This window comes from Aethalodelphis obliquidens, unplaced genomic scaffold (assembly GCF_003676395.1).
Source record: "Aethalodelphis obliquidens isolate GAN/ISIS:26980383/991018 unplaced genomic scaffold, ASM367639v1 scaffold16, whole genome shotgun sequence".
NCBI lineage: Eukaryota > Metazoa > Chordata > Mammalia > Artiodactyla > Delphinidae > Aethalodelphis > Aethalodelphis obliquidens.
In genome coordinates, this window is record NW_020837960.1 from 11,573,580 (window position 1) to 11,601,344 (window position 27,765).

Here is a 27,765-nt window from a genome sequence, read left to right on the forward strand (position 1 = left end):
CCTGGAAATATCAACAAAAGTTATCTCAGCTAAGAGCTGACTCGAACTCAACTGTATTCTAAATAAAGGGGAAGAGGTAAGTTGGGAAAAAATATATATATTTTTTAATTAATTAATTAATTATTTTATTTTTGGCTGTGTTGGGTCTTTGTTGCTGCGCGCAGGCTTCCTCTAGCTGCGGCGAGCCGGGGCTACTCTTTGTTAAGGTGCGCAGCCTTCTCATTGCTGTGGCTTCTCTTATTGGGGAGCATGCGCTCTAGGCGTGCGGGCTTCAGTAGCTTTGACTCGTGGGCTCTAGAGCGCAGGCTCAGTAGTTGTGGTGCACGGGCTTAGTTGCTTTGCAGCACGTGGGATCTTCCTGGATCAGGGCTCGTACCGTGTCCCCTGCCTTGGCAGGCGGATTCTCAACCACTGCGAGACCAGGGAAGCCCGGGAAAAATATACTTTGATCAAGAAGGATTTTATTTTGTTTCCAAAAATTTTGACACGTATGAAAACTTTTATTTCTAATTCTTAATAATAATGAATGAAAAATCAAATATTTGCTCTCAATTCAAATGTTACTTCCTCGGAAAGACCTTCCTATCAAAAGCAGAATCACTCAACAGTTATAATACAGTCACCTTGCTTTATTTCCCTCATATCATTATCTGATACTTTCTTGTTCACTATCTGTTTGCTTCTGCCTTCCTCTTTCTAGAATGTCAGCTTGATTTCAGTCCAGCTGGTATGTCTCGTTCACTGCTTATCCGCAGCATCTATAAGAGTGCCAAGTCACAGAAGGTACCTTTGCTGAATGAATGAACGAATGAATGAACAAGGAACTCAAATATTATTACCTGACTTAATTCCACATCCCATCTCTTCCCTCCATGATTTATAAAGCTTTATAACTGGAAGACTTATTAAGTTTACATCTAGTCTATAGGTCATCCTCGATTTATTGAGTATTGTAGGATTAATTAAGAGCATGGGACCAGAAATCCTATTGCCTAGATAGGAATTCTAGTTCCTTATGTTTTTTTCTTCTAGTGTGTGACCCTGGGTAAGCTACTTAACCTTTCTATGGCTTGGGTTTCCTCATCGGTAAAATCAAGGTATGTCACAGAGTTGCCTGACAACTAAAAGTGTCTAGAATGATGCCTGGAACCTACTAAGCGCTCAGAGAGAAAAGAATAGTGGCTTAACAAAATGTAGGATTTTTAATCCTTAGATGGTTTTAGGAGTGAGTTTTCTGTACCCAGAGGTGTTCAAACAGAGATTTAATTATCCACTTGATGGAGATACTGGAGAGAGGATTTACACAGCAGAAAACCATTTCCATGAGATAACTTTTAACATCCCCCTTCCTATTCCCAACCTTAAGATCCTATGGTCATGACTAACACAGTAAACTGAAGCTAAGAAGGATATAGCACAGTTCCCCAGTGCAAAAACAGAGAGCACTTTAGGCTCCAGTACTCAGCAGGTACATTTGCCCTATTTTCACAAGAGCGCTGATGTCTTTCCTGTACATGGGGAACTTCCCGTTGACTTCTGACCATTGGTGTCTATGTTCCTGACCTCCTCACGAGACTACAAGGAATGAGGGGTAGATGGACATGGGGACCGGGGCTCAGATGTCTTGGAGACACACAAAAAGTTAAGACTTGCTTAGAAGGCTCACGATAAAGCAAACTAAAAGGAGCCTGAAGGGAAGAAACTGCAGACGTTGAGATCTGCAAATGTGTGTTAGCTTCAGCTAACCACTCATTCTTAATCGGAAAGGAAGAATTTAAATATATTCACATTGAAAGAAGGCCACGTCTTACCGCAGAGAGACGTGTAGGAAACTGGGAACAAGCCGACCTGTCCCAGAGAGACCCTCGATAGAGTAAGGAAAAGTAGTCTCAAGGAGTTCTTTGAGATGGCCACCAAGACAACCACCAGAGAGGGCAGGGCTCGGCGGTAAGGGCTATGTGTGCAGGGGGCCCACCCAGGTGTAAGCAGCTGGTAGCGGGTCTTTTCAAAGGAAGGTGAGACCTGAAAAATCTAAATCTAGGTTCAGAGTGAAAGAATGAATCAGTGGGCTTCTTCTAAATCTGTGGTACCAAGACATAACCTGGGACACTCATGTCCTTGAGAAACACAAAATCCGACATCACCTGCAACACCAGGAAAGACCATTAAACGGCATTCTGCATTCATTTTTACATTAAGTGGATTTTTATCATATCCTATTCACTACAAATTAGCAATCTGCACGTGCTGAGTCAGCTGACCTTCAGCCTTCTTAGTTTTTGTAAACTATAATGGACCCTTTTAGTACCAACAAGTAATGTTATGAGCATCCACAGACATATTATAACTTAATTCTCACCAGTGGTGGATGTGGAGCAGCTTCTCTACCAGGTATTTTCAAGTGCTGACCAGAATAGCTGCCCTAAGAGCAGTTCCGTAGGCTCAGGTGAATACCTAAAAATACACACTTATTCTCCTTTCTAGCAGTGAAAGTCATTTTCAACCACCCTAAAAAAGACTTTGATGTCAATGTGTGTTAGCTTCAGCTAAGCTGTTTCAAATCCTATCCACACATTCAGGGGGATTCTTTCAAATTCTGATGAGCTAACCAAAAGTTACTTTGAAATTGTTATATTCCTTCCACACTGTTTGCATACAATTTTTAGGAAGCTCATCTTGAGTTCTAAGAACGTCAGAGTTTATTTTTATAGATAAGGTTCCGCCCTCTTTCAATGGAATCCTGATGTTTTTTGTGTTATATATACAGAAATTTGCTTGAGTCTTTAGGAATTTATTTTAGATCTAAAGAATTTAGTTTAAAATTTCATGTATGTATGTTATTTAGTATGCCATATTTACATTCAAGAACTTGTCAATTTTACACAGCTTGCCCGTTGGGAGATTAATTGCAGCAGATGGTAATGAAAGTCAGGATTCTGTTGAAATGTATAGAGACTTATTTTAAGGCTATTGGAAGAGTTAGTCTATTTGGTAGACCTTTCTTGCAGTTTCTTGCACCCTAACGAGAGCAAAATATTGGAATGGAAAGGGTCTGACTCAAGCAATTTTAGCAATCTCTGATTCCTACTGGCTTCTTCTGCCATCACTATTTAATTAATTTCATCAGAACCTCAGAAAGGAAAACAATTGTTTCATACATAATTTAAAATATTTTTTTAAAAAAAATCTTAAATTTTCTCATAAGACATAGAACTATCATACAAATGAGCGGAAAGAAAGATTTAAAAACATATTTTCCAACCACAAGTGGTTCTAAGTTACAAATGATACTGTCTCTATAAACCTAGGGGATATTTTCGGTTGTCAGAATAAATTGGAGGAGTCTACCGGCCTAAACTGTATAGAAGCCGGAGAAGGTAAACATCCTGCAACACACAGGGCAGACATTCACGATGAAGAATTGTCCCTACCCAAAATGTCAACAGGGGACACGAGGATAAAATATAGAGACAGATAGGAGCAGAAAATTATTTATCTCTTTCCACTTGTGATACATCAAGTGTACAAAACAACAGGTAATAATTTAGAATATCTGAAAACCAATAATTTAATAATAATCTGATTTAATAATCAGATTTAATAATCTGAAAACTAATAATTTATCTAATAATTTAAATAGATCTAATTAGTACAGATCATATCTGCACCCTGAAAACAAAGAAAATATCTTCTTTTCCAGTATCTGTCAAACAGGCATAAAATTTGACAATGTATTATGCCACAAATAAGACATCATAAATTTCACCAAATAGGAAAGTGTAGAAAACATTCTTTTATCATGATGCAATAAATCTGTTAATTACTAACAAAATTAGAAAAAAGTATACCATATCTTCCAAAAATTTTAACCCTCTCATAATTTGGGGGTCAAGAAAATAACATCTAGAAAACAACTATATGGAAAAAAACCCCTATGGGGTAGTTAAAGCAGTGCTCAAAGGAAAATTCATAGACTTAAACAGTTTATTAATAAACAAGAATGAATAAAAAATAAATTGAGCATTTGAGTCAGGATGTTAAAAGAAACAAAAACTATAGAAAACAGAAAAAGGAATATACATAAGTATAAATTAATTAAAAGAAAAAAGAGTAGGGGATTAACAAATAAATCAAAAAGCTAGTACTTACACTGTTAGCTAAAGAAATCACAGGGGATAAGGAAGAAAGCTGATACAATTATACAACATAAGAAACAATAAGAGATAAATAACACCGATATAGAAGACATTTCTAAAAAAATCGTAAGAAATTTCTCTGCTCAACCCTATACAAATAGACTTCAAAACTTGGATGAAAGAGATACTTTTACTGAACATATGGTATCACAAACTGCCTCCAGAAAAAGAAAGATCTATTCAGACCAACTACCATGCAAATAAAGAAAGTAAATGGTTACCCCCAAAACTGGACACACACACACACACACACACACACACACACACACACACAAGACCTAGATGGTTTCACAGTACAATCTGCCAGAACTTTAAAGTTACAGATAATTCTAATATCATATAAACTCTTCCAGAGCATAAGGAAAAAAAGACAAGGGTGATCTCCAAGCTCTTCTTACAAAGCAATAGTAACATTGATACCAAAACCTGACAGACCAAACCAAACAGAAAACTATAGTGCAAACTCAGGAATAGCAATGCGGAAATCTGAAACCAAATATTGACAAACAGAATCCGGTAACAAATAAAATAATATGCATGGCCAGATGGAATTTATTTCAGGAATGTAAAGAATAAAAACCTTAGGAAGAAATCTGTCAACACCAAATTCCTCACTAGGAAACTTGACGTCTTTTAGAGAATGATAGTTTTCCTTTCCACATTAATCCCACCACTCCAATGACAGCCACACTATGTCATTCAGCCTTCCACATACTTAATGCTATTTCTTATCCCTTGACCTCTGCTAATTTTGTATCTGTGTTTGGAATGTCATGGGCCCCAACTTCCTCCCAGTTCTAAATATTCTATCCACCCATCAAAACCGCATTTAAATATTAACTCATAAGAAAAGCTTCCTTGATTCTCTCCACAATCAGAAACCTGCTAAACCACTGAAAAGCACTCTCACTCTCACTCTCACTCTCTCTCTCTCTCTCTCTCTCTCTCTCTCTCTCTCCCCCCACCCCTCCTTCCCTCCCTCCCTCCCTCCCCCCTCTCTCTCATAGCACATGTATTTAACCCTGCATACAGATATTTATGCCTGTAAGGCACTACTTCTCCTACTAGACTGGAAACTTTTTTGAGGGTAAGGGCCATGTTTTAGGTGCCTTTGTATGCCAATCATCCCAAGCACCAATCCTTCCCTACTTGAACGTTCTGGTGCACGGACACATAAAAATCCAGAATATAAATGCAGAAAGCAAGATGAACACTTGTGAGAAATGGTTTTCCTTAAAATGTTCCTGCGTGTGCACAGAACAAAAAGTTAGAATCTGAAAGTCAGCAGGGCAGTAACAACGCCAGCCCCACTCTCACCCCACAGCTGGAATCAGGGCAGCATGAAATGTGCTCAAGCTCCTGACGGAGGAACTCTAATTACCTTCAGCCAGCCAGTAAGCTGACAGCAACAACTACTGCAGAAGCCAAAAAGCTGCTGAACCATCAATTCAAGGCATGGGGGGTGGGGAATAAGTGAGTAAAGGAGTCAGGATGAAGTGTTGGTTTCATTAGCTTGTTGGTTGGTTAAGCAGGTACTTCACACACACAGACACACACACACAAACACACACACACACACACACACACACACACACACACACACCCTGCTATGCATACTCATCCTCTTCACGTTTTCATTTTCACGTAGCCCAGATATTAACCTGTGTTCTAAAATTTCACTGTAAATGTGTAAACTTGCGAGACAGTCATAATGTCGAGTTTCAAAATGTATGTGTAATTTGTTATGTGCAGCGGGGTCAACAGTCCTATCAGAACTGCACCAGAGGTTTGCTAAGAACAGAATATTAAACAGAGCAGAGACTATGGGGTATAACGTGAGAAACTGACACTACGTTAGAACGGTACCAAAAGGTCATACTCCGACCATTGTTGATACACTTTTTGAGAACTGGACTTTCAACATAAACCTGTTACATTGCGATCAGGTGCCACTTCAAAAGCAATGAAATCTAATGACATGACAAATTTCTGGATCATTCTGAATACAGGAGCTACAGTTTATTTTAAGACCACATAAAACAAAGAAGTTGACATACCTAGCGCTTTCCTAGAAGGGAAATGTAGTGCTTTATTTTTGGCCTGCCCCTCACGTTGATCCATCCCTCCTTCAGAATGTGTCCTTCTTAGATATTTGAGATGCCAGCTCTTGGTTTTCCTCCTGCTTCTCTCATGCTCCCTTATCTTTGCAGACCTCTCCTTCTCTACCCGCCCTTATATTTCAGTGGTCCCCAGACTTCCATACTCAGCCCTCATCTCATCTCACACCACACGCGCTGTCACTTCAGAGCTTAATATTATTCACGGTTTCAACCCAAAACTAAAATCAAAGTCTTATGTCATCAAATTCTCCGTCTCAGATAAGAATCCTGTACCCAAATTTCCCCAGGTGGTTCTCAACTGCATATGCATAAACTGAACTCACTTTCTCCGTCCCAACCAAGAGAGACGAAATGATGGTCCCCCAAAGATGCCCATGCCCTAATCCCCAGAATCTCTGATTATGTGGCAAAAGGGATTTTGTAGGTATGAGTTGGTTAAGGATCTTGAAATTATCTGGTTGGGCTCAATACACAGTCACAAAGGTGCTGATACACGTTAGGCAGAAGAGTCAGTGTTGAGTGATTCAATGTGGAAAAGACCTGACTGGCCATTGCTGCTTCTGAAGACAGAAGGGGGCCATGAAGCAAAAAATGTGAACAGCCTCTAGGGGCTGGAAGAACGATTCCTCCCTAAAGTGTCTGCAGGGAATGCAGCCATACTGACACCTTAATTTTAGCCCAGTGAAACCCTTTTCAGACTTCCGGCCTCCAGAATTATAAGATAACAATTTTGTACTGTTGCAAACCACTAATTTTGTGGTAATTTGTTACGGCAGCCACAGGATGCTAATATCACCAATTTTCTCCTTAGTCTATGGTACCACCAGGAAGCATCCTTAGATTCATCAATCACTCTTGATCACCACTCTGCCACATGAGTTGCCAAGGACTACGGACTCTACCTCGTACATTCTTCATGTTCCCTCCCGACCGTCTGTTCTTATCTCCCTGAGACAGATCTGCATCCGAGAGTCTTTACTAGACTCCCTGAATCTACTTAAGCCACTCCCTCCCCCCAGCCCCAACCTAGGCAAGCTTAGTCTTCAAACTGTCCCCTGAGAATGTCTACCTGACACAAATCTGCTCAAGTCTCAAGCAAAATGGCTCACTATTGACAAGAGAATGACAATGCATTTCTTTACCTAAAAAAAGGGTCTTCATATTTTGACACCCACCTAACCATCCAATTTTAATCTCTGCCCTCTGTCTAAACTTGGTGCTTCACACAGCATTCCATTCATACTTGGTATTTCATCTCTACTCTCTGTCTGATGTTCCCTCACTACTTGACTAAGTGGCAAACTCCTACATATCTTTCAATACTGAACCAACTGTGTTGGCAAGTTCTCAACAACGACTTCCTTGAAGGCTGAGGCCTCTCTCCATCTCTTTCTCAGTGCCTAGCCCAGCCCTCACTCTGAACCAACAGGAGGGACAAGCCTTCCCTTCTCATGGCCTCTGACTTACGCCTGCCCTATCTTTCTCCTAGTTTTGGCTCACATTTGGCTTTGGAATTACATTGAGAAGTGACTCAGTAAGACACCAATGCCCTCTTACCCCTTTAATCTCAGTGAACAGGTGCTACATTTGAGAAGTGATACAAGAACAATCAACCCTGGCATCAGGGCCACTTCTTCTAGTGCAAGAACTTTACCTTAAAAGATAGACTTCGGACAAGAGACTCTGTCAGTCTCAGTTCTGCTATAGATGAGACCTACTCAAAACTACTTACACCAGGTCTTCACTTTTCCTTCTTGGTTATAAAGAATTCTGCTTTCTTTCGGTTTACAGCACAGATAAGTTTTTGTACTTTCAAATAATTTCCACCCCTTTTCTCTGGCCCATACCAAATTTCCTAATATTGTGCTTAAAATATGGAAATGCAAGTTAGACTCTAATATGGGCTTTATCAATGTTTAACACAGTGAGTGAATTATTTCATGATTCTTGTGTGTTACATTCTGGTTAGTACAACCCAGATAATGTTGGCCTTTTTGATAACAGTCCTACATTGCTGACTCATATCCCTGAGTAACAGGGTGAGAATGACTTTTTACCTGCAGAATACTTATATATCAATTCCATCCTATACGATGGCTAGGATAATTTATCAGTATTTTATTTCTAGAATAAAAAAAAATCTCACACTTTTTGCAAAGAACTGTCTGATGCACTGACAGCACAGTTCATCTTGAGTTGAGGTTCTACTCGATCACTGCAACCATTAGACTCAAATCAGAGCTTCACGAAGTTCCCTAGCAGTTTTCTTCACTTTTAAATATGTGCTATATATTTATGTGGGTAACAATTCAACTCCAAGTAAAAATAAATACATTCTTTAACTATCAGTTGATACAACTTCATTTCAGGAGCCACTGACACCAGCAATAATGATTTAGACAGACCATGTAGAAATAGTCTTAGGAGTCATCCTCCGATTTCATTAACCTCTGTGTATTTTTTCCATTTAAGTCTACAACGAGAAAGACAGAGTTGAGAGCAGAGAACTCTTTTTTAGTTAATCTTCCTTTCTGATAAGGCAATGGAAACAAAGGTCCAAATTATGTTTCTGAAGTGAAATGGGACGAGATAAACAAAAAATTTCATTCTTAATTCACTCCTGGGAAAAAATCTCAATCCAGATTAAGTATGTTTCTATTCATTTAATTAAATTAAGTTCATCTCACTTTCTCATACTGACCTGATAAAATTGAAGCATATATATTAGAAAAAAATTTTTGACATACTATAAGGATAGATTTAATATTATCTCATTAAAATAAGATGTATAAGCGAGTGGATCTGGAGTGGAAAAATCTGGACCACAGTCTTAGCTCATTCACTATCAGATCAAAAAAGTCACATTATCCCTCTAGAGCTCTATTTCTTTTATTCGGTAATAATAATCAGTAATCAAACTAATGCTTATACCTTGTTTCCTTTCCTCTGCTGTGAGTAAGGCTGAAAAATCCACACATCAATTAAAAGTATAAAGAATAAGATCAAAATACAAACCTGCAATATGAATCAGTATGATCTGTAGAATAGGGCCTAGTACTCTGATGTGAGGAAAGTGAGGCTGAAACGTGAAGCTGAAAATCTTCCTTGAGCTCCGTGTCCCACACCCTCTAGAGATGTGGCTTCTGGGCTCCAATTTCCTCATCAGTGCATGAGACTGACTGCACAGGTTTCCAGATTTTCTTCTTACAGTGAAAATTCTACTGAGAATCTCAATAAATAAATGATAAAAACAAGGCTCCTCCGGTGATGCAGATGTGAGGATGCAGGGTCTTTCTCACTCTAACCCTCCATTCCATCCCAACCCCAGATCTAACTGCAAAATTTTAAAACCAATGGATGAGATTCAAATACGGGTGTTCCCAATATGAAAGTTTTGGTGTGTCAACTATAGTGCACTCGCTGGACATGGGATGAAGTGGTATTTTAAAGGCACTGAGCACTGGGCCAGACTTGTATTTCCAACCATTGGTGGACTAAACATTTAGGAAAGCTCTCCTGTCAAAAAACACCTGCGTGTTGGATAAATTGTAACTGACTCACATATAAACACACTGCTGAGCTCACCAGGAAACAAGGGAAATGAACAAAAGATGGAATCCACATACTAAAATCAGAATGGTAAAAGCTTGAAGCTGAGGCTTCCCTGAGGAGAAGTGACTGGAACTAGGTTCCCACAGCCTTGGATATTAATGGGATAGAGAGAGAGGGAGGTTAAACCTGAGATTCCTAAATTCAATTTGTACTGGACGGAACCTCACCCTCAGAGAAAGTGAACACTATTCCCTCTGCAGAGGAAATAGGTAGGAAGCCTACTTGTCCCTGCCACTCCGAGGATTTAGAAAAATGATAATAATGAAGATAATAATATAATAGTCTCCCCTTAGCATCTACAACAGGAGACCAGATCTCACTTAAGTGTGCACTTCAAATTTACACTTCGGCTGTCAGAAAACCCCAGTCCAAATAATTCTCCTAAGTTTTCAGTACTCCCTGATGCCCAGCTGAAGCACTGGCAAGTCCACTCTAGAAAAAACAGCACGCTTAATGTCCTAGTCATCTCAAGTTTCCACTCTGTGGCTCCGGAGCTCACCCCCCGCCCACCCCCCATCTCCGCCAGTGAACGGGCTTCCTAGTGTGTGGAAACTTTTCCTCCTTCACAGCTCCTTCCCTGAGGTGCAGGTCCCATCCCTATCCTTCTGTCTCTTTTTTTTCTTTTTTTCTTTTGCCCTACCCAGGTACATGGGGAGTTTCTTGCCTTTTGGGAGGTCTGAGGGCTTCTGCCAGCGTTCAGTAGGTGTTCTGTAGGAGTTGTTCCACATGTAGGTGTATTTCTGATGTATCTGTGGGGAGGAAGGTGATCTCTACGTCTTCCTCCTCTGCCATCTTGAAGGTCTCTCGCTGTAGTTCTATTTCTTAAGCTGTGACACACACAGCTGCTGTTCTACTATTCCTCATAATGTAAATACATGTTACGTATTATTCATTACATGCATAAAATATTTCATTAAAATCCTAAAAAAGCACTGTGGAAGGGAGTGAGTGGCAAACCCTGGGCAAAACTGGGGACTCGGCCAGGTATGTCTTTGATTCCCCCGACCTGCATCTTTCCTCAGACTTAAAGGCACATCTTATAGGTTCCAGCCACAAATCCTGCCAAAGGATAGTCAAGGTTTGGGCTCATAAAAGTCTCAGGTAACACTTCCCAAGGAACCTTTGAAATGAACAGACAAGCTTTGGCTTTGAAGTCCTCCCAAGAAGCCCCGCATCTGCCTGGCGTCACCTTCTCCCTGGGGCGCCGCACCCCCACCACACAAGCTCCTCGATGGAGGTGACTGGGGCGACGTTCCGACCACTTCAAAAAGCTTCCTGGAGCTTCTTCTAGACTAATTACTCCTAATTATCACAATGCTCTGTATGTATTTTTCACAGTATATGGCCGGCAAGTTTTTAATCATTCATCTCAGTAGGGAAAAAAATCATCTGAACCTCTTTTGGACAGATATGAAATGTGAAAGGCATCCAAGGAAATGTACCAGTACAATGTCTTGTGATTAGATATCTATTTAAACGTACGTGACTTCTAGATTTAAGACTTTTGTGGCTGTATGTCAGCTGATCAATGTTTCCTGAAACATTCAGTACTTATAAACATAACTTAGTATATTTGTATTAACTTAACATCTTGAGTGTCTGAGACAGGTAAAAATGTGTGACTAAGTAACTTCTGGGAAGATTCATGTGGTTCTATTCATAGGTTATTAAAAATACTATCGCTGTTTTAATAAAAACAAATACACATAAAATGAAAAACAAAATCCTAGGGAAAAAAACATTTAAGGGATAGACTACTTGATTTACTCTTGTAAATAACAGAACATAAGTGTATCTATTAGTATGTGATTTAAGTTAATTTCTCATAGTTTGGTTGCATTTTTATTTATTTACATATTTTTAACATTTATTTATTTATTTTTAGCATCTTTATTGGAGTATAATTACTTTACAGTGTTGTGTTAGTTTTGCTGTATAACAAGGTGAATCAGCTATATGTATACATATATCCCCATTGGTTGGATTTTTAAAGTTTTACATCATTATGTAAAAGTTATTGGTATAGATGTTTCTATGCTGAAAATGCAATCTTAATGAAATATATTATGGAAGGAAGGAAGGGAGGGAGGGAGGGAGGGAGAAAAGAAGATAAAAAGAAAGGAATTAGACTTTTGCTAAAGAAAGCCTACATGACTCAATTAAGCCAACTTAAGGTGCACTGGTATTTGCCAGATTACTATCCTTCTCTGCAGAGAAAAGGTCCGAAAACTGCTATTTTTTATCACAAACTCTCCGAAAGTCAAATTTGGATCTGATAAAGTCAACAATGCTTCAGCACTCTGAAAATCAATCTCAAGTAGCAGTTGCTAATCATTATTCCTTTGCCGGGCTCCCATACAAAAACAATGTCAGAAATTCTTAAAATTCTCCTTGATATTCTACATCAGGGGGTCCCCAACCCCCGGGTCATGGACTGGTACCAGTCTGTGGCCTGTTAGGAACCAGGCTGCACAGCGGGAGGTGAGCGGCAGACGAGCAAGCAAAGCTTCATCTGTATTTAGAGCCGCCCCCCATCACTTGCATTACCACCTGAGCTCCACCGCCTGTCAGATCAGTGGCAGTATCAGATGTTCACAGGAGCACATGAACTGCACATGCGAGGGATCTAGGCTGCACTCTCCTTACGAGAATCTGATGCCTGATGATCTGAGGTGGAGCTGAGGCAGTGGTGCTAGCACTGGGGAGCGGCTGCAAATACAGATTATCATTAGCAGAGAGGTTTGACTGCACAGAGACCACAATAAATCAACTGCTTGCAGAATCATATCAGAACCCTATCAGTGAGTGGGAAGTGACAATTAAGCTGCAGCTGGTGGCAGGCCACAGTGGCAAGTGAGTTGATGTATTTCAATTGTACAGCTGCACCTGGTAGCAGGCTTTAAGTCAGAATCCAACACTTATTTTAGTCTGTACGTGGCCTGTCCATTATTCTATTTACCACTTCCATCGAGCCTCTTTCCCGCACCACGCACTTGTTTCAGTCACAGTTTTGGTAAGCCCTCAGGCTAACCCTAGCCAAAATTAGTAAAAAACAAACATTGCTGGAGAGCTTCTTTGGAAAAGGGGAAAGACCCAATGAGGAGACAGCAGAAGACTCTACGACTGCCAACAAAAAGAAAGCTGCATTTCAAAGAAAATGCCAAGAGTCCTACTTAACTTACGGGTTCAATGCAACAGGTGATTCACATTCTCCAAACCCACTTTGTATAATATGCAGCGACCAGCTACCCAGCAAAGCCGTTTGGAAACTTTCAAAACTGTTTCACCACATGGGGACCAAGCACCCTGCATTAAAAGACAAGCCTCTGGAGTTTTTTTTTTTTTTTAAATGTGAACACAGAGAACAGAAGCAATTATTGAAGGCCACCACTTCATCAAATGTGTCTGCACTGAGAGCATCATTCTTAGTGGCTAACTGCACTGCTAAAGCTAAGAAGCCCTTTACTATTGGTGAAGAGTTGATGCTGCCTGTTGCAAGGACATTTGTCGTGAACTTTTAGGAGAGGCTGCCGTTCAAAAGGTGGCTAATACCATAACTAGACGAACTGATGAAACAGCAGAGGATACTGAGGCACAACTGTTAGAGAGGATTAATGATTGCGTACTGTGGTACGCAATCCAGGTTGACGAGTCTACCAATGTTCACAACAAGGCAACAATGCTTGTTTCGTGCGATATGTTTTTCAGGAGGATGTGCATGAGGATATGTTATGTGCACTTTTGTTACCAACCAACACCACAGCTGCAGAACTATTCAAGTCTTTGAATGATTACATACCAGGAAGACTGATTTGGTCATTTTGTGTCAGTGTATGCACAGATGGAGTGGCTGCCATGACTGGTTTCACTACTCCAGTCAAAGAGGTCGCTTCTGAATGTGAGTCTACGTGCTGTGTCATCCATAGAGAAGTGCTGGCTAGCCAAAAAACGTCACCTGAACTTAACAATGTTTTGCGGGATGTGATTAAAATTATCAAGCACATTAAAGTGCATGCCCTTAATTCATGTCTGTTCGCGCGGCTCTGTAAGGAGATGGACGCAGAGCACACACAAGGTCTTCTCTTATACACAGAAGTGAGATGGCTTTCTAAAGGGAGATCACTGGCCAGAGTTTTTGAGTTCCAAGAGCCACTCCAGAGATTTCGTTTAGAAAAACAGTCACCACTGGCAGCACATTTCAGTGACACAGAATGGGTCGCAAAACTTGCTTACTTGTGTGACATATTCAACCTGCTCAACAAACTCAATCTGTCACTTCAGGGGAGAACGAAAACTGTGTTCAAGTCGGCAGATAAAGTGCAGCATTTAAAGCCAAACTGGAATTCTGGGAGTGACGAGTAAACACTGGGATTTTTGACACGTTTCAAACAGTAGCAGAGATTTTGAAAGAGACGGAGCCAGGGCCTTCTTTCTATCACCTACTGCAGCTTTCAAAAGAGTCTGAGCATTACTTCCCAACCACAAAAGATCCCCGAACTGGGAGGGAATGGATCCGTGACCCATTTGTGAATAAGCCAGGTGAATCGACTTTGTCCGTGCTAGAAGAGGATCAACTGCTTGAGATCGCAAATGACGGTGGCCTTAAAAGTATGTGTGAGACACTTCAAATCTCCATACTTTCTGGATTAAAGTCAAGGCGGAATATCCTGAGATTGCCACAAAAGCACTGAAAAGCCTGCTTCCATTTCCCACATCCTGTCTTTGTGAAGCAGAGTTTTCTGCAGTGACAGCAACCAACACGAGATCACGCAGTAGACTAGACATAAGCAACTCACGTCAGGCGTCACTGTCTCCCATCACCCCCAGGGGGGACCAGCTAGTTGCAGGAAAACAAGCTCAGGGCTCCCACTGATTCTGCATTATGGTGAGCTGTATAATTATTTCATTATATATCACAATGTAATAATAATAGAAATAAAGTGCACAATAAATGTCATGCGCTTGAATCATCCCAAAACCATTCCCCACCCCGCTCCGGTCTGTGGAAAACCTGTCTCCCATGAAACCAGTTCCTGGTGCCAAAAAGTTTGCAGACCACTGTTCTACATCACTGAAATTCTCAAAAATATCAGTACCTCTCATAATAATTACTCAGTAACAATATTTGGCTAGTGTTTCGTACATTAACAGAATAAATACCAACGAATTCCAAGAACTGCTAGTATACTTGGTTTAAAATTTTTGCTAAAATTGTTTTAGAGGAGAGCAGCAGTCTAGGGTCTGGTAGCGATTGCTTCCTGGAGGGACTTCCTCACCTGCTTACCTTCCGGCAGGTTGTGTGGATCGACAGTTCCGCAGACAGCAAAGGAATTCTACTGTTTTGCCCAGAATGCACCTTCAGGTCTACATACTTCCAGGGAAAAGGACCAAAATAAAGAAACAATTCCATAGCCTTACCTACTGTTGGATCAGAAATAAAATCGTTTGGGGATGGGGTGAGCAGAGAGAGAGTCTGGGAGACCGCTATAGGAGGGCCCCTCCAAACCTCCGAGTCAGCTACAAATTCCCCAATTTCTTTCTCTTGGTTACCCTGTCTGTAGTGAAACCCTTAAAATGAAACCCTTAAAATAAATTTCTTTTAAAAAAGAGATGCCTCTTTTCTTTTAGCAGATGTACTCTACTAGTTGAAATAATTACAAGACAGCCCAGATTTCAGGGGAGGGGACAGAGTCCCTAAAATAAAAAAAGCAGCCCTTCAAAACCTTCAACACTTATCTGGAAGGTGAAGTCAATTGGGAGGAGCTACAGAACATGTTCCCTGCTTAGCAGGAATCAGAGAGGGAGGGTGGGGAAGCCCCGCTCTTGAGGCCCCCATTTGGGTTTGTACTTCTGTGGCTTTCCCCCACTCCAGCACACACAGGCACCCCTTTTCAAACAATTTGTCAGCCTTCCTCCAGGGGTAGATCTTGATTATTTAAAACTCAATTCACAGTGAGGATGGTCCATAAATATTAGTCATCTGAACTCCTCCCCCTTCTCCTCTTGTCAAAACATATGATCTGTGTTGCACAGAAGCTGCGAGATGGAGTTTGGAAGCACACTGAAACTAGAAGTTCAGGCAGGTGAAACCATCTGCGTATTTGGACCACAGTCTGATTCTCATATCTTCAAGTTCCAGCAGGATCTCTACAAGGTCAGCCAGTTGATTCTCTCTTACGGAGCCCCATCAACACCAACCCCATTTGCTCTCGCGTGGGTGAAAGTATGTGGAATTGCAAGGAAAGAAGCCAGAAGAAACTCCCAAGATGTGCAGACAATCTGCTCTTTAAAATATTTCTCCTCCCTTTGCAACCTGGAATGCGGACCGCAGGAATGTAGTACGATCCTTGGACTAGACAATTTCAATCATGAGCAAGTGTGAATGTCTGTGATGAAAATAGCAGCTGACTTGGGTCCACAAACAGAGGTCAAGGACATCTTTCCACATGCACTGTTACCAGTACCTGCCTGGTGTAACAGTGTGAATAAAGATTAGTTTGTACACACACACGCGCGTGCACGCGCACACACACATTATTCTTCAAAACAGCATCTTCATATGAGGAGACTTATATTTGTATAAAATAATGTGTTTGAAAATTACAGGCAAGGTAGCAACAATTCCTGAATTATTCTCTTGTTTGTTTAGTACTTCAGTTCAAGAGGCTAATCAGTATTTTGTTTAAGAAGCAGGAAGCAGGGCCTGAGGCTGACACACAGGACCTACAGCATCTAATTTCCGGCTGATACAGTAGGTGGTTAGGATATGCCAGGCACTGTGCTGCCTTCCATTTATCACCTCACTGAATTTACACCGCAGTCCTGGCAAGTAGGTATTATCATCTTGATTTTACAAATGAAGAAACAAAGCTGGAGTGAATTTACGTAACTTCCTATGTCCCATAGCTAACTACTGGTGGAGCCGACATTCCAACAAACGCAGGCCTAACTCGAAATTCCACACTTGAGGCTACACCACTGTTTATTGGGAGCTGGGGCGTGTGGAGGCCATGGAATTGCCCTGCTCCAGTCTCCCTTCAAGATAGCCTGCTCCAGGAAGCCTAGATAACAGATAGTTGCTGGACCTTTGCATCCACCGTGGCTTTCCTCTGAGACCACGATTCCCTGGGGCTTCTCTCCACCCATCTGAACTTGACCAGAATCGGCCCATTCCCACCAGACCTGGGATTCCCCTAGAGCTGCACCATCTAATTCAGCTGCCACCAGCAGCACGTGACAATTGAGCACCTCAAATGTGGGTAGTGTGGCTAAGGAGATAAATATTTAATTGTATTTCATTTTAATTAATTTAAGTCTAAGTAGCCCCAAGTGGCTACTGGCTACCATACTGGATAGCACAGACCCAGAACATTTCTGTGGCTGCAGGAAGTTCTATTAAACTGCATTGCCCTAAAAGGACAACTTCTGCTTAAAGAGATCATCAGACTGAAATCCGCAAAGATCCACAGGGGAGGTGAAAAAGACTTACCTGAGAGGCACTTCCCTTTGAGATAGTCGTCCCAGGAGAGCCTGCAGACACTAGGAAGATCGTCAGAGGTGAAGAGAGGTGGGTGGACAGCAGGCAGGCAGCAGCACGGAGCTCAGGTGACTCAGAGACACACTGCCTCTCTGGGGCTGGTTGCACAGCTGGGGGAACAAAGTGTATCTTAGAAAGGGGAGAGAAGCATACCTGGGTCAATGGGGCTGAGCGAGCAGGATTTTATGTGGCTATTGAGAGAGAAGGGGAACAAGGACCCATATGAGGTAAAGGTCTAGGAGCAATACCAGGTAGGAGGAGTTAGTTACATTTTTTCCCATCGGTTTCTCCTACTCTTTTCTTTCTCTCTGATTATCTGACTCTGATCTGCTTACAAAATCCTTATTGTCCCTCATTCTCCTCCACCCTCCAGTCACCAGAAAAAAAATAAAACAAACCTGCAATAAATACTTTACTTCTTTTATGTATTAGACTTTCGTGTTCATTAGTCTTCATGCAGATTAACTGAACATTCAAATTTTTTTCTCAAGAAAAGTTAACTGTTCTTTGAACATGTATTATGACCCTCAGTTAACATTCTTTCATTAGGTCATAGAGTCAGTGGTAAGATGAGGTTATACTTTTTTACCTTCATCAGAGGTATTTTCACAGGAAAATGTTGGCTAACACTAGCTTTCGTGTATAAAATAAGAATAAAAAATCTTGCGAAAGTAAAATACACTTAAAAATATGTACATACAATTTCACTTACTGAAAAGCTCTAATCAAGGCAAAGGTCTTTTCTTAAAACAGTCAACTTTAGGAGTGACTTGCAAATTAATGTGTTCTTTTCTTTAACAGTCATTAGCCTGAATTGGTACCTAAGCCATAACATGAGAAAATAAAAGATTCATATCAACAGTTTTAAATTCTGTAGCCTCGATTCCCAGATATACTCTTATTAGTTGGTTTTATGAATTTCTCTTCAAAATGTGTGAAATTAATACATTCATCTAAAAAGGCAACTGAGAATTCATACACAGCTCAAAAACACAAACTTCAGAAACACAGATGTTCTACCAAATTCTCACTTGCTTACTCCCAGCTAAATTCTTCCTGAGCGTTAAAAAGGTTTTCTAAACTGTCGAGGACAAAAAAAAAAAAAAAAAATGGTATTATACATTCACATCTGGCTCTGTCACCATCTAGGGCATGTTACTATAGACATTAAACATCTGGGCAGGAGGAAAGGATCTATTTGGAAGTTTTTGGCTACCGTGACAACTGAGTGTACGTCTCTCAAACAGTTCGGTCTCTGCTCATCTACTTTTAACACCACTGTAGGCCTTTCATTTTTATTCCAAAAGCCCAGAGTAGGTACCATTTTAAAACAACAATCATCATAGTAAATAATATTTACGTGTAGGAAGTCAGTTCCTAGAGCATGTTTCTCTTGCTTCTGTCCTAGTTTATTACTGTGGGTAGGACAAATTCTTTCTAATTGCAGTGATGCAGTTAGTTTGGACTTTATGGCTTTTAGGTGAGGAAGTCCTCTATTTCTGAGTTACTCAAGAGATGGTGCTTAGTGAAAAAGTCTTAATGAAAATTAGTCACCATTATTTTTCCCAATGAAGAAGCCTCCCTTCTGGATGTCAAAAATCTTTATCAAGATTCTAAATGACACGGAATATGGAAAATAATAATTACAGCTTCCATGTAGTCATGTTTTCTGTATATTGGATGTGCAATGCACTTTGTACACATCATTTTATATTTATTCTTCAAAACTACCTGTAAAGTTTGTATTATTATTTAGATCTCACAGTTATGGAAACTAAACTATGGAGAAAAGTATAACAACATTCACTCCACAAATATTTACTGAGTGCCTACTGTGTGCTAGGCACCAGGAGTATAATGGTATGAAGCATTATAGCATGTCCCTACTTCCGTGGAGCGAATCATGCATGGGCAAAGGGAAACCAACACCTAGTAAGGGACAGAGGCAGTAACAGAGAAGCTGATTCTGGTTTGAGTGTCCAAGATGGCAGAGTAGGAAGCCCCGAACTCATCTGCTTCCATGGACACACCAATATCATAACTATTTACAGAGAAACTATCTATGAAGAAGATCTGAAGACTAGGAGAAAGTATTTTCCACAACTAAAGATATAAAGCAGGAACTGAAATGAGATAGGTAAGAGGGATGGAGAATTGGTATAGTCAGAACCCACACCACCAGGTAGGTGAGCTACAAATGGGAGGATAATCACAATTGCAGAGGTTCTCCCCAAGGATCGAGTGGTCTGAGCCCCACAGTGGGCTCCCCAGCCTGGAGGTCCTCCACTAGGAAAACAAGCCCCCAGAACATCACGCTTTGAAGGCCAGCAGGGTTTGCATTTGAGAGAGGTGGAGGGCTATAGGAAACAAAGACTCCACTCCTAAGGGCACACGCAAATCTCACGTACTCCAAGTCCAGCACAGAGGCAGTGATTTGAAAGGAGCCTGGTTTGGACCCACTTGCTCACCTTGGAGAGCCTCCTGGAGAGGCAAGAGGCAACTGGGAGTCCACTGGGAACAAAGACACTGGCAGCAGCCACTTTTAGGAGCTCATTTAACCACAAGGACACTGACGATGGTGAGCACCATTTTGGAGTCCTCCCTCTAGCTTATTAGTGCCAGGGACTTACCTGCCCACCAGTAGGCTGACACCAGCCCCAGGCACACTCAGGGCTACACAGCCAGCCAAGCTGGGACCTGGCCCCATCCACCAGCAGGCTGGCAGTCACCGCATGAGGCAGGGCCTGGTAGTCACCCGAGCCAGAAGTCTGCCCTACATATCACCACACCCAAAGTAGCCAGCCCGCCACAACAGAAGGGCCCACAGAGCCCACAAAAAAGCATATCGCTAGAGCCTATAGCTCTGGTGACCAGAGGGCGAGTGTGCGGCTGGGCCCAAAGGATGCCTCCTAATTCTCTCTCTCTGTGCACAAAAAGAAACTAAAAATGGATTAAAGACTTGAAGAGCTGAAACCATAAAACTTCTAGAAGAAAACATATGCAGTACGCTTTCTGACATCGGTCTTACAATATTGTTTTGGATATATCTCCTCAGGCAAGGAAACAAAAGCAAAACTAATCAAATGGGACTACATCAAACAAAAAGTTTTTGCACAGTGAACAAACTGAAAAAGTAGCCTACTGAATAGGAGAAGATATTTGCAAATCATACATCTAACAAGGGGCTACTATCCAAAATGTGCAAAGAACTCATACAGTTCAACATGAGGAAAACAAGCAACTGGTTCAAAAAATGGACAGAGGACCTGAATACACATTTTTCCAAAGAAGACCTACAGATGGCCAACAAACACATGAGAAGATGCTGAACATCACTAAACATCAGGGAAACACAAATCAAAACCACAGTGAGGTATCACTTCACACCTGTCAAAGTCAGCACTGCAAAAAAGACAACAAATAACAAGTCCTAAAGAGATATAGAGAAAAGGGAACCCTTGTGCATTGTCAGTGGGAATGTAAATTGGTGCAGCCCCTGTGGAAAACACTACGGAGCTTCCTCAAAAAAACCAGATTGCTGGTTATACACCTCTCTCCCCAACTCCCATTCACACTGGTAGCCTGAAATTAGCCATGCTTGGCAAATGCTAAAAATTAGGCCTCTTTTCTCCCTGAGAGCCAAATTACTAGCATAGCACTCCTCCTAAAAATATATTGCCCCCCCCCACGAGGAAATATGCTTCATGAAGGTAGAGTTTTGTCTGTTTTGATCAATGCTTTTTCCACAAGACCTATAGTGCTTGGCACATTGTAAGAGGTAAATATTTGCTGAATGAAATAATACTTTGTTGTAGCTCCTACGCTCAAGCAGATTGAAAGACGACTACCCAAACTCCAATATTCCATTTTCAGAACTTGTATAAACACATTCTGTGGTTCAGAAAGTCTGGCCCTTTCTCAAGCCTACTTCATCTGCTCATAAAGGGGTCTCCTCAAAAAGGGAACCCTCCTACATTGTTGGTGGGAACGTAAGTTGGTGCAGTCACTGTGGAAAACAGTATGGAGGTTCCTCAGAAAACTAAAAATAGAATTACCATATGATCCAGCAATCCCACTTCTGGGCATATATCCAGACAAAACTATAATTCAAAAAGATACATGCACCATGTTCATAACAGCAATATTCACAATAGCCAAGACGTGGAAACAACCTAAATGTCCATCGACAGATGAATGGATAAAGAAGATGTAGTACATATATACAATGGAATACTACTCAGCCATAAAAAAGAACAAAATAATGCCATTTGCAGCAACATGGATGCAACTAGAGATGATCATATTAAGTGAAGTAAGTCAGACAGAGAAAGGTAAATGCCATATATCACTTATACATGGAATGTAAAATATGACACAAATGAACCTATCTATGAAACAGAAACAGAATCATGGACACAGAGAAGAGACTGGTGGTTGCCAAAGGAAAGGGGGCTGAGGAAGGGATGGAGTGGGAGGTTGGGGTGAGCAGATGTCAGCTTTTATATATAGGATGGGTAAACAACAAGGTCCTACTGTAGAGCACAGAGAACATATTCAGTATCCCATGATGGATAAGATTATAAAGAATGTGTGTGTGTATATATATATATAACTGAATCACTTTGCTGTATAGCAGTAATTAATACAACACTGTAAATTAACTATACTTCAATTAAAAAAAGAAAAAAGAAATAAATAAAATAAAGGGGTCTCCTCTCTGCCTGCATGGTCGCTGAGCAGAAGGCACAGGACTCACCAGTGAACCTTAGTCCCTGGAAATACCTCCAACTGAAGAAGGGCAAATAGCAAAGTGTGAAAAGTATGACACAGCTGGCTTTCACTTTTATTGTAACCTGTTAGAACAAATACCAAACTACAGGTGACATGGTGTGCTATGAATAAAATTGCAGAAAAAGGTTTGGGCTCCTTTAAAATACACTATTTAGAATGTGAAACTACTTTTTTTTTTTAAAGTCAAGGAGCAGTTTACCAGGAGCTCTGAAGGGAACACCAAGCTGACAAGGACCTGTAGAGTTGAAATAGGATTCTTTCACTTATCTAAGGATAGCTCGGTGTTAAGTGGGATGTTTCCATCAGAGACAGAACATTGCTGACCCGCTGAAAAGTGTTAACAGGATCTTAACTAGATTTTAGTGAAAATAGTTGAGTGTTAGTGAGCTTGTTGAAATCCGTGGAGCCGGTCAGAATTCTGTTGCGAAGCTGGGGGAATCTCTGGCAAAGATAATAGATGCAAAGTATTGGATTAATTGGGCCAAGCATACATAGTTTGCACTTAGTGTGCAAAGAGGTTCATTTTTCATAAATAACACTTTCTAACCTTCCTTACATAGGTGTTACCAATATATCCCAAATAACTCATTTATAATTGCATAGTTTATTAGTAAAAAGTTCCTTATAATTTTCCTTATTTTCAACCATTATTAGTGGTAGTTAAGACATCCTTGGCAGCAAAGTTACCAAAACTCTGGTCTGGCCACAGAGGAACCCTGGCCTGATGTGTACCTAGTGCTTTCGATCCCCTCAACGCATCAGACCCATTATTTCACGTGATCTACCAACAATTCTGTAGGGCGGATATGACAATCCTCATGTTATAATTATGAAAACCGAAGCCCAAGGAGGTTACAGCTTACCATTTAGGGCAAATATGGTCACTAAGATCCCAGACCACAGACTCAAGAAACCTACTGCTCTTTCTACCACATGATGCGGGGTCTACTGGAATAAAATTTAGTCTCTTTGGGGATGTGCTGGGCCTGGGTAGATGTGAGGGTGCCCTAGCTGAGCCTCAGGTAGAGGCATCTTATGGAAGCTCTACGGTCCTGATCCCTGAGTCTTATCTGGCTAAATTCCACCTTGAGCTTAGGGTACTGCATACGGCTTACAGCCAGTAGCACCCAAGTCACGGAACTGAGAATCATCTGGGTGAAGGCAGGAGTAGGGGACCTCTGCCTGGTGCCTACAATGCAGGTTGGCAGGAAATAATCCCTTCATGTGACAGCACCTGTACAATATCTTCCTCTGTTAAATTTTCCTGAAAAACATCTTAGAAACACATCCTCTGCGTTACTAAAGACACTTCAGTAACTGAATCCTTAATTCAATACATGAAAACATCATCTTATTTTGAGGGGTGAGAACGGGTAGGAGTATGGGAAGGGCAATATATTATTGCGGGTTGAGTCTCCTGATAATAAAAATACTGGCTTTTAAACAACATAATTCTTTTTCCCAAAAACATAAATTATTTCTCTTCTGCTCAGTGTCACAAATATTTTTATCTCCTATGCAAAGAACATTGTGCTGGGTGTCAAAAGATATAAAGATGAATAAGAAATGATTTCTTCCCTCGAGGAACCATTGATCTCACGAAAAGATGGAAATCTTTCTAGAATAGATTTTTACATGTGTCTACCTTCTTAAGAATAATATTATACAGCTTTTCCTTGGTGACTTAGGGCATCATTACAAATATCCACTGCTGTCCTGATAACGACAATGAGCACAGCTGTAGTTAAGTTAACCAAGAACTTGCCATCCACCTCTTTGAATTGGCTAGATGGATGGATGGACGGACAGAAAGACAGATACAAATGTCCCTTTGCGCTCTGGTCTTTTTCCCATTCTTCCCATGCCATATATGAACTAAAGACCTGCTGTGTGACAAATGTGCTTTGAACAAGCACACAACTGCCTTTAGTCCTCACTGAGGCGCAGGGAGGGCAGAAGCCTTCTGCTGAGCACCTTGCTGAGTCCCCAGAGCTGCCCTGAAGGTCACTTCTGAATGCTGGGCCTCTCTCTGACGTGTCACCCACCCACCCCCCTCTTGTCACTTGAATTTCCACACTGCTGGCACCCCCCCTTCCGATCTCTGCCAATGACTCTGTGACTCTTCACTCTTTGTTGTCCTCGAATTACACTGTACCTAAGATGCCTAGCAGAGGGCAGTCACAGAGCAGGCGCTGGAGAAAGGCTGGTTTTTGACATGACACTTTTCCCAGTCTCTGCATCTTTCACAGGATCAGGTGGATACACACAAGATACTGCTCCTCTTTGCGGTCAGCAAACCCACAATCCATCACTTTTTATTTGTGCATATCTGTGAATAAAGTTTTCTTTTTTTCCTCTCACACCTGCACGACACTCATTATGCCTGCCATAACTCATTCGTAACGGTATAGTCCAATAGCTTAAAAGCTCCTTATTATTTTCATAAATTTTCTCCACCCAGCAGTTCTATTTTAATAAAAAAAATAGTCACTTTGGCTTTATTTATATTTTTATAAATAATTTATATTTCGGTTATAACAAATAATTCTGGGTCTGAGTTATGTTGTCGTGGATACACAATTCGAGCTTTCTAGAAGCAGCATCACCGCCATTCAGATGTTGCTTCCTCTTACCTAATGATGACAAACCTACAGATGAGATGAAAGTCTAAGGTTCGCAGCTAAAAGGCAAAGCAATTATAAAGTATGGCATGTGTAGCACCTGATTATTTCTCTCCGTATAACTTCACACTTGCATTTGAAAAGAAAATGTTCTTATTTGTGACATAAACCATGTCATGGAATCCTTTTATTTTTTTATTTTATTTTATTTTTGGCTGTGCTGGGTCTTTGTTGCTGCATGCACACTTTCTCTAGTTGTGGTGAGCGAGGGCTACTCTTCATTGCGGTGTGCGGGCTTCTCATTGCGGTGGTTTCTCTTGTTGTGGATGGAGCACAGGCTCTAGGCGCACGGGATTCAGTAGTTGCAGCACACGGGCCCCACAGAGCACGGGCTTCAGTAGTTGTGGTGCAGGGGCTCAGCAGTTGCGGTGCATGGGCTGTAGGGCACACAGGCTCAGTAGTTGTGGCGCACAGGCTCTAGAGCACAGGCTCAGTAGTTGTGGCTCAAGGGCTTAGTTGCTCCGCGGCATGTGGGATCTTCCCGGACCAGGGATCGAACCCATGTCCCTGGAGAATCCTTTTATTTTAATCTCCTTGCAGGCTCTCATTAAAGCTAGCACACATATAATTGCACTGAAAACTGATAACTATTACAATATTATGGCGTAAGAATTAATGTAAGGTGCATTAACAAATATTAAAATAACTGTTATAAATACAAGAAAAACATGACTGCACTACATTCTTAGGGGCTTCATTTATGTAAGAATTTTTCCCATCTCCTTCCTGTTCACCAGACAACAGCCAGATAAATGACAGTCTCTGATCTTTACTAATAGGGCTGTTTTCTCAGAGAATAACTTCCTATGATCCCCGCATTTTGAAATTTTGCACCTCTCATGAGTATATGAAAATCCCAGCATTTCACTTTGCCCCATTTCAAATTTATATGGCAGAGTTCCAAACGCTGGGAGCTGCAAAGTGTCCATTCTTAGGACATATCAACCACCTGCCCTGGTCATCAAGACAGAGTCCAGACATCAAAGTGCTCATGGCATTTATGTAATGTTTTTGTGATATTTTGCAGGTGATAAATGGAATCTAGTTTTTCCAAACTCAGACCCATCTAATTCCATGCATGTGAGTACTTTTCTTGTGCTGTGTATTCAACTGTGCGTGTTTGTACTTGCTCACTTGCCTCTCCCCCCTGCCCCTGCCATCCCTCTCTCTCTCTCTCTCTCTCTCTCTCTCTCACACACACACACACACACACACACACACACAGAGTCTGAGAGCAAATCATGTAGGTGCCCCAGAAAGGCTAAAGGTTTGCTACCCATTCAAACTGATATTTCTAAAGTATTTACTCAACGTTTATTAAGTGGAATTGGGGAAAACTGATTTTCTATTAAGAAAAGTGTGTATCTCTTCATGGTTAGTTAACAGAGCTAGTTCACACACTGAATGAACATATCACTTTCTCGAGCTTCAACTTCTTTTTTCACAATGTTTTGGTCTCATTGCTGGCTAAAATTAGTTACTCATACTCATGAGGGCAGCAGTAACCTACACATATAGAGTTACAAAGTGGATCACAAAGTTCCTTGGTTGGTTTGTTTACATTCAGGTTGTCAAAACATTTTCCACTTTTCCCTGGTCCTTTTCTCGGTTCAGTCTTCTCTTCAGTCTTCTTGGCTTCTCACGATTTACCAAACCAAGCAAAATCTTGGAAAGCACACTAACAACTTTCACATTTAGATGCTAAAAATAAATGTACGGCATGGTGACGATAGTTAATAATTGCGTGTGGTGACGGATGTTAACTAGACTTATTGTGGCGATCATTTTACAATACATACATATACCAAATCATTATGTTGTATACCTGAAACTAACATAATGTTATATGTCAATTATACCTCAATAAAAGGAAATAAATTTAAAAATAAATAAATCACTCATTTCCAATAAACAGATCTATATAAAATACTACTCAGCATAAGAATTGCAACTGACTGTGAACTGCCAAATTCAGGTGACTGCAGTTGTGGGGAGGCTTGCTGTAACATTGTGCAGCATATCTAATATAGTTCAGCAATGCCAACAATTATTATTGTTATCTTGCTCCCACCCCTGTGAGGGGGCTGGAATAAATTTTGTCTTGCCAACTGCCTAAGTGTTACACATGGAAACCTGAGTTAATAGGTCCCATGTTTCCTGTTTACACCAATGATATCCCATTGGTGTACACTGGTGCCAGAAGAAGCTGCCTTTCCTTAATTCAGATCCGTTCACCCAGATACGCACATGCATCCCTGGATCCATCTGCTGGGCATCAAGAATTACAATACTTGGAAGACTAATCCTCCAGGCTAAACGTATAAATGTTAAATGCTAAATTACGTTGAAGGATCTGAAGCAAGGAACTTGCAAACATGACTCAGTCACACATCTGCTGCAGCCCTGTCCAGATGTCAGAATGCATCAATCATTTCAGATTAATTTATAATGAGAGAAATCAAGGCACGACCCTTGTAGTCTCAAAGGTCTACTTAGATGATGGTGAAGACCTATGATGCTCCGTGAAGTATGGCTGACTCTCCGATCTTATTAAGGATATATATTTCTGACGTTTAAAATACCTTAAGTCAGTGATTTTAGCCACTTGGGGAAAAACAATGTTGCAGCATGTAATTTAAGGTCATTTCAACAGAGCGAGTTCAATCTTAAATCATCATTTCTAATGCATTCTAGCAATGCTTCTTTTGTGAAGCCACTCTGCACAATAGTGCCAGTGACCATGGAATGTGACTGAACAACAAATTACTTGTAGAGTTTGCAAAACAAGTCAACCTCTCAGCAGTTGGGAGCTTTGCCTAAGAGCCTGT

The 27,765-nt window shown here is 40.9% G+C and overlaps 1 protein-coding gene across 8 annotated transcripts in view; it reads right to left on the reverse strand.

Annotated features, from left to right (window-relative positions):
• Positions 1–27,765, reverse strand: part of ENOX1 (ecto-NOX disulfide-thiol exchanger 1) — a 611,692-nt gene that overhangs the window by 389,742 nt on the left and 194,185 nt on the right. For all 8 annotated transcript variants that reach the window (XM_027116194.1, XM_027116191.1, XM_027116190.1 and 5 more), the window contains one exon: positions 17,418–17,575. The gene's annotated coding sequence lies outside the window, so the exon portion shown is untranslated. The remainder of the gene's footprint in view (positions 1–17,417; positions 17,576–27,765) is intronic.